The sequence below is a fragment of the Taudactylus pleione genome, unplaced genomic scaffold (assembly GCF_031769625.1).
Source record: "Taudactylus pleione unplaced genomic scaffold, aTauple2 ptg000066l, whole genome shotgun sequence".
Lineage (NCBI taxonomy): Eukaryota > Metazoa > Chordata > Amphibia > Anura > Myobatrachidae > Taudactylus > Taudactylus pleione.
The window spans coordinates 35,706,042-35,714,671 of NW_028284468.1; positions in this window are offsets into that span (position 1 = coordinate 35,706,042).

Here is an 8,630-nt window from a genome sequence, read left to right on the forward strand (position 1 = left end):
CTGAGAGGAAGAGCACATGCCCACAAGGGGAGTGCTCACAGAGCACTAGTAGCAGCAGCACATGGTACAGCAGCAGGATGAGACACCATGCCACTGCCAGGAACCTGTTTGAGGGGGAACCTTGTCCGGCACTGGTCACTAGTCCCGCGGTGCCCCCGGTTTTCTTTGGCAAGCAGTGTGGGGGGTGATGCCCGGGAGCAGCAATGACTCCCAGCGGAGAAGCCAATCCAGCTCTATGCACAGTCAGGAAAGCTGTATCTAGCCCCTGCCCTGTGCACCGCCCAACATTGGGTGCAAGGAGGGTTGATCCTAGTTCCCCTTCACCTAGCTGACCCGGACGTGACGTTGAGTGAGGGCGGAAATGCGGTTCCATGCCCTTACAGTGCTGTTATGTTGTCTCAAAAGTAGTATCCGGCCACCAACAGTAGAAACTGCCACCGCTCCACAGTGGAACGCAAATCCTGGAAGCACGGCCGCCGGCTGAGCCAGGCAGTGTGAGCCGGGCCGGCAGTTAGTGTAAGCCAGCCTGGCAGAGGAGAGGATGGGACTAACCCAGCGGGAATTTTCCCGCTGTCCCGATGGCCCAATCTGCCCCTGACATTCTCACAGTAGCGTAAGGCAGTGAGCGTATGTAGATACACTTGCACAAAGTCAGGGATTTTGTAGGATTATAGTCAGGTGTATGATTAACCATTCGCACCAAACAGGTCATAATGATCATCATTTCATATTTAGGTTGAAACACAGTCCTTAACTGAAACAGAAACAGCTGTATAGGAGGCCTAAAACTGGTTGAGGAACAAAACTCTGCTACAAAGGTCAGGTTGTGGAAGAGAGTTTCATGTCACAGGTCATACACCATGGCAAGACTGAGCACAGCAACAAGACACAAGGTAGTTATACTGCATCAGCAAGGTCTCTTCCAGGCAAAGATTTAAAGCAGACTGGGGTTTCAAGATGTGCTGTTCAAGCCCTTTTGAATTAGCACAAAAAAATGGGCAACGTTGAGGACCGTAGATGCAGTGGCCGGCCAAGGAAACTTGCATCAGATGAAAGACACATCATGCTTACCAACCTTTAATATCGGAAGATGTCCAGCAGTGCCATCAGCTCAGAACTGGCAGAAACCAGTGGGATCCAGGTACACCCATCTACTGTTCAGAGAAGTCTGGCCAGAAGTGGTCTTCATGGAAGGAGTGCGGTCAAAAAGCCCCATACCTTTGAGTCCTGGAAGTGATGTTATGGCCTCCACAGAGCCCTGATCTCAGCCTCATCAACATAATCAAGCCCTGAACTCAACATCAGCAAGTGTACCTAGAAGAATTGATGCTGATTTGAAGGCAAAGGGTGGTCACACCAAAAATTGATTTGATTTAAATTTCTTTTCTGTTCATTCACTTTGCATTTTGTTAATTGATAAAATTAAACTATTAACGCTTCTATTTTTTAAAGCATTCTCACTTTGCCTAATTTTCTCCACACCTCATCTCGCTTAGTGTCAATAGATCCCTCAGTAGCAACAAATCCCCAGTGGCATTACCCTTTGCCCCTCTAGTGGTAATAGATCCCCAGTGTCATAACCCCCACCCACCAGTGTCCATAAATGTCTACTGTGGCACAACCACCTGTAAGTCATTATACATATGTATAATAACCCCCCACGGAATTACCTATTCCTCTGAGCCAATTGATCACCCCCCACTGGCATTACCCCCCCCCATTCCCCATCAATCAGAAAGTGTGACAGGGGGACTGATCATCAATCCCCCCTGCTGCCGCTGATCTCTGCACTCTTAGGGATCAGCCCAACAGTGCTTGGGGGGAAACAAAGTTTCCCTCCTCTCACTTTGGTGCAGATGTACTGTATATGCCCCATAGTGCCGTTTGCACAACATTCGGGGGTGCGAATGTGGAAGTCTTATCGGTGGTCAGAGACAATTACTGGCAGGGGGCCTAGATGAGAAGGACGGATTTCCTCAGTAACAGCCACGGGACAATGTGGACAGTGCGGTGACAGGGGATGTGGCTGCGTCAGTGAAAGTCCAGCTAGCTGTGGTTGTATCCCATGCAACCATTCCAGGTAACTGGTTAAAACTGAGGGCAATAGTACAGAAGAGCGGTTGTGAGCGAAATCCCAAAAGTACTATGGGTTTACACTTTTGTTTTTTAAATATAAAAGCATCTGTGAGTAGCATATGTGCTTTGGTTCATTCATACATATCAACATGTGGGAACTTGTGGAATGTGAGTCACAAGAATGCACCAGAGGATACATATGAGCTGCACAGTTCTCTCTTTTTCTGCTTTTTGCTTTATTAACACTTGGTTCCAGGCTCATTACCAAATGGCTGTATCTGGCCTACAGATGACAGTTGATTATGTTACCGGTAATTTCTTTTAATCAGTGCCTGGTAAGAAAGTAAAGCAGTTTTTTAACAAAGCATACTTGCATTTACCATGTCACTTAGTTGATTTAGGCCCTCATTCAGAGCCGTACGCTCTGAGCAGAGCGCACGCTCTGAATGAGGGCCGCCCTCCATAATTATGGAGCGTCCTCCTGGATGCTCGTATAGCTGTGGGTCACCACCCACAGCCTATACGAGCGTGCAGTTTGATGGCCGCGATGGTCGTGACCATCGCGACCATCGCCACTGCGAGCCGGAGCCTGCGGTTGAGGTTTTCAACCGCAAGGCCCGGAGTGATTTTGGCTCTATCATCTAGTGATGTCTATCATCTAGTGATGTCAGTGCGCCGGCTTCTGACGATAGGCGTTCCCTTGGAAACGCCCCCGTCAGGGAGGCACGCCCCCGGCACGCCCACCAAAGGGGGCGTGCTGTCAATCAACATCGACAGCACGCCCCCTTTGATCAGACACAACGAGCGAAGGAAAGTCCTTCGCTCGTCGCGTCTGGCGCATGCGCACGACGGAGCTCCCTCCGTCGTGCGCATGCTCAGTGCAGACCATCGACCCACTTGCGAGCGGACAGCCGCTCGCGAGTGGGTCTGAATCAGGCCCTTAATGTTTTGTGACCAGTGCACAGATCCTTGTTAAAATGCACCCGTGGCCATAACTATAGTGGGTGCAGGGGGGACCCGCCTCCCTTCATGCAACTCACATCTGCATTAGCCTCTCTAATTGCTGCTGTGAGAGATGCACCCAGTGTTACATTGAGGTCACGTCTTCTGAAGGCTCCTCCATGTGTTTCACCACTGACGCTGATGTGATTATGTGAGCGGCAGTGATGGGAGGGATTGAGGATCTGACATCTGATGAAACACCAGTTCGGAAAATGAAGTTGAAATGGGGTGCAAACATGGCCCATGTTGGTTTGGAGATAACACAGAATGGCAAGGGCAATGAGAAGGTGGAGGTGGGTACTGATTACCCAGCCCCAAACTTGTCTGCATTTTTTTATCTTTCATTTTGTGCAACAAGAGTACAGTACACAGCCAGCTCAGGAGAGGACAATAGGTAGGTGTTTAGTCTTTTACTACTGACAGCTGTTGTTGGATATTATTATTAAAGATGTTCGGTTCGGATTTGCTGAAAAGTGATCACACCCGAGCTTTGTGGATCCGAGCCGAATCAAGTCCTGACTCAGGTCTGTCACACTTCTCGGATGGATTATGGATGCGGCCCGTATTTAGGGAGTTGGCTAGACCTATGCCTGAGGCACGGAGTCTAATGTGCCGGCGGTATTCACCAGGGACCCTCGCAAGAAGGTATGGACTTGGCTGCGTCCGACACACAGGTCGCGGCCCTCAGGATAGGTTTCTTTATACAGGTGCTGGTAAAATCTAGATGCAGTGGAGGAGACGTATAGCTTAGTCGACAGACCGGGTCAGAACCAAACGGACTAGACGGTACCAGGGAGCAGGAGTAAACAGGTCACAGGGAATAGCCAAAGTCAAAACCAGATATCAGATGCAGTACCAGGGGTCAAGCAAAATCAGAGTCACAAACGAAGCCAAGGTCATGGAATATCACAGGAACGCTGGAGTAAGGTAAATGAGCCTCTACTCTGGCACAGGAATGCTCTCCTAGACTTCCTTAAATAGGCAGGGCTTGATTTTGGAGCCTTCTGTGGCTACACTAAATTGTGTGCATGTCTCTTTAAATCCCATGCAGAGCGGAGAGCACGCTCCTATGGACGCCACGGCCGCCTGCAAACAGCCGCTGGAGGAGGGAGAGGACAGCTAACAGCGGGTGCCGGGGATCTCCCGCCTGCTGTCCCACGCCAGCCCAGAGTCCAGCGTCGCCGGACCAGGTAAGAGGGACCTGGATTCGGCGGCGCTGTGACAAAGTCCTCCCAAGTCAGATCTTAGATCTAAATACCAGATTTTGTGTGCCTTTGATTGCATGTAAGTCCCTCCCTCGTAATTTCAGGTGCCAAAACTGGTCAAAGGTGACTGGAAATGAATGTCACTGATGTTAATAATACTATAACAAAACAGGTTCAAGTTACATGATTTTAGCTGTTATCAAATTGTTTAAGATATTTAAAACCGAACCTGAACCAAAACACTTGAGGATAGTTTTGACAAAACCAAAACCTTTGAGAATTATTTTGCCAAAACCAAAACACGGAGGTCCAGGCACATCTCTAATTATAATAATATGGGGAAAGATAATGGTGATATTGGGGGATGTGAAGACGATAAATAGGCTTGAGGATGTTAATGCATTAAATTATACAGTAGGTGGCAGTAAAAATGGCTACATCTGTGGAGTGATGTGGGGCCCCTTCAGAAGCATTAAGAGCCCTATCAAAATGTTTATATGGGGCCCACTAAGCTCTACTTGTGCCCCTGAAAGCACCATTTATGTTTGGTTGAATCTGGCCAATTTTTATTTAAAAAATTTGAAAGCGTAAATTTATCAAATCTTCTAAACAGGACATGTGGAGATGTTTCCGACCAACCAGATTCTAGCTATCATTTTATAGAATGCACTAGTTAAATGATAGTTAGAATTTGTCTTTAATTAGAAGGTTTTATACACTAGCAAAAAAAGGTGCTACAGAGCTTACACACTCCACTCAGAAGCAAGTGAATCCAGGTGTTGGTGAATGGTGATGCAGTTATGTCAACATTTATAATGTCAACTTTCATAATGTGGACACTACAATGTCAACAGTTATGTCAACATTGTTGAAATGTCAACATTGAACATGTCGGCATCTGCAGAATGACATGTGAAATGTCGACATTCTGCAGGGACGGGAGGGTTAGGGATAGGCTCTGCAGCAGAGGGCTAGGGTTAGGCTATGGGAGGGGGGGTTAAGGTTAGGCACTAGGTGGAGTGTTAGGCATATGCTATGGTGAGGGTAGGTTAGGGTTGGGCACTACGGGGAGGGTTAGGGATACTCACTGTCGGAAGCTCTGCAGGAGGAGCCGGAAATACCCGGAAGATACCGTTAGAGCTAACGGACCTTTTGTTGACATTCTAATCATGTCGACATTTGATCAGTGTTCACATGATGAATGTTTTTATATGGAATGCAGCAATAAATAATTACTGTTTATACAACCAAGCCGTATATAGTCATATATTTATATGCTCATTGTATGTTCAATTTAAAATAAACATTGTTTAGATAAAAATAAGTAATAATGTAACAAAACAAAACCAATACTGAGTATAGAGTACAGAATACAGACATTTAGACCCTCCAATAGAGTAGAGCGGAGAAGAGAATCATACTGCTTTAGAGACCAAGAGCATTTCAGAGGTTACAGCTAGTAATTAATCAGCCAGCAGTGTAAAAATTAAGCACACAGGGTAAAGCCTACAGAGTTATTTTTAACATCCTCTGACATAAGGATAGCTAAAATTAAACTTGGCCATCTGCTATGTATGTGATTTTCCCATAAGGTTGTTATAGTTTTAAAGGAAGTTACAGGGGGTTTCCGCTATATATAAGAACTTGAAGTATACTAAATTACCTCTCGTCCCAAAAATAGTATCTTCGTTGGATGTCGGCCTCCTCTTAGTCAGAACAGTCACCTGATCTGAGGGCCTGATTCAGCAAGGAACGCAGCTGCTTATACACACAATCGGTCGATTGTTGCGTAATGCGCATGCATCACAGTGCGTAAACTAGCCACTGCGATCAGGACAGCGATCGTAGAGGATACGCAGACCCATGGCAGAGTGATTGACAGGAAGTGCCATTTGTGGGTGGTGACGGGGGGGGCGTCAGGCCAATGCAGGCGTGCCAGTGGTTTTCAACACTGCTGCATGGGCCTGCATAAATTATCCACTGCGATACCAGATTCCGCCTGAGGCCTCATAGCGTGCGCTGAAGTAAGCAATTCCTGAGTAAGGTCTGGGCTTCATTACCGATTGTTTCTCTATGTTGGCCAAGTATACAGATGTGAGTAAGGGGAAGTGGGTGTCCTTATGTCAGGCTGCGATCGCAAAGCGAATGCAAACATTTACATGTCACCGCTGATATTAGCAACTGCGTTGCATGCGTATAAGCAGAAACGCGATCTATACTGACAGGGGCGCCAAGAGGGGGGTGAGCGGGTAGTATTTACCCGGGCACGGGTTTCCTGAGAGGCCCGGCGTGGGTCCGGCGCCACCCCCCCTCACTGAAGCCCAGCACACAGCATGTGCTGAGCTGCAGTGGGAGACTGCTCGTGGCTGCTGGGCAGCCAAAGCAGTCTCCTATACCTGTTGGAGGGAGCGATAACACTGATCACGCCCCCCCTGGCTTTGCGCCGGGCTGAAGGGCTCACAGTGCCCCCCTCCCCAGCACTGCAATTATGTGTGTTTGTTTTGTTTTTTTTGCTCGAAGGGCATGGCCATGCCTCCCACGATTAGGCCACACCCCCATATTTACCTGGGCCCGGCAGGGCTCTCTACGCCCCTGCATGCTGAATCAGGCCCTGAGTGACAACAGTTACATTTAGCTGGGACATCTGTCAATACTCTTTGATGCTGCTCGCTGCCTACATAACACCATCATTGCCAACTTTTTAAATCTGCTCTCCGGGAGAGGTCCGGAGAGGAAGTGTAGCTGGTCACTTTGGGCTCCTATGTCATTAGGACCCGCCCCTGCCATGGGAAACTGCCATGAATCGTGGGATAAATAAAAATTTTGTTTCATTTAGAAAGTGGGTGGGATGCTGGAGATTCAGACACTCTTCCAGGGGTGAGGGGGGGCTACCCGAAAATTCTGGGAGAGTAAGTATGCATAACACAGGAGATCCGACACAGCAGCTCTACAGCTGGGTACAAACCTGGGCGACCAGGCAATGCAATGTAACGATATATCACATCATTGTACACACTGCACGAGCTGCTGAATAACAATATGATATATGGACTCTGTTGCGCCGGCAATCAGTACTCAATCACTTCTCCCCTGTAGCAGGGGAGATCTAGTAGTAATGTCAGTGCGGCAGGAGGAGATCTAGTAGTAATGTCAGTGCGGCAGTGGGAGATCTAGTAGTAATGTCAGTGCGGCAGGAGGAGATCTAGTAGTAATGTCAGTGGTGCAGGGTGAGATCTAGTAGTAATGTTAGCATGGCAGGGGGAGATCTAGTAGTAATGTCAGTGCTGCAGTGGGAGATCTAGTAGTAATGTCAGTGCGGCAGGAGGAGATCTAGTAGTAATGTCAGTGGTGCAGGGGGAGATCTAGTAGTAATGTCAGTGGTGCAGGGGGAGATCTAGTAGTAATGTCAGTGGTGCAGGGGGAGATCTAGTAGTAATGTCAGTGGTGCAGGGTGAGATCTAGTAGTAATGTTAGCATGGCAGGGGGAGATCTAGTAGTAATGTCAGTGCTGCAGTGGGAGATCTAGTAGTAATGTCAGTGCGGCAGGAGGAGATCTAGTAGTAATGTCAGTGGTGCAGGGGGAGATCTAGTAGTAATGTCAGTGGTGCAGGGTGAGATCTAGTAGTAATGTTAGCATGGCAGGGGGAGATCTAGTAGTAATGTCAGTGCTGCAGTGGGAGATCTAGTAGTAATGTCAGTGCTGCAGTGGGAGATCTAGTAGTAATGTCAGTGCTGCAGTGGGAGATCTAGTAGTAATGTCAGTGCGGCAGTGGGAGATCTAGTAGTAATGTCAGTGCGGCAGGGTGAGATCTAGTAGTAATGTCAGTGCTGCAGTGGGAGATCTAGTAGTAATGTCAGTGCTGCAGTGGGAGATCTAGTAGTAATGTCAGTGCTGCAGTGGGAGATCTAGTAGTAATGTCAGTGCGGCAGGGTGAGATCTAGTAGTAATGTCACTGCGGCAGTGGGAGATCTAGTAGTAATGTCAGTGTGGCAGGGTGAGATCTAGTAGTAATGTCAGTGCGGCAGGGGGAGATCTAGTAGTAATGTCAGTGATGCAGGGGGAGATCTAGTAGTAATGTTAGCACGGCAGGGGGAGATCTAGTAATAATGTCAGTGCGGCAGGGGAGATCTAGTAGTAAAGTTAGCGCGGCAGGGGGAGATCTAGTAGTAATGTCAGTGCGGCACAGGAGATCTAGTAGTAATGTCAGTGGTGCAGGGGGAGATCTAGTAGTAATGTCAGTGGTGCAGGGGAGATCTAGTTGTAATGTCAGTGCTGCAGGGGAGATCTAGTTGTAATGTCAGTGCTGCAGGGGAGATCTAGTAGTAATGTTAGCACGGCAGGGGGAG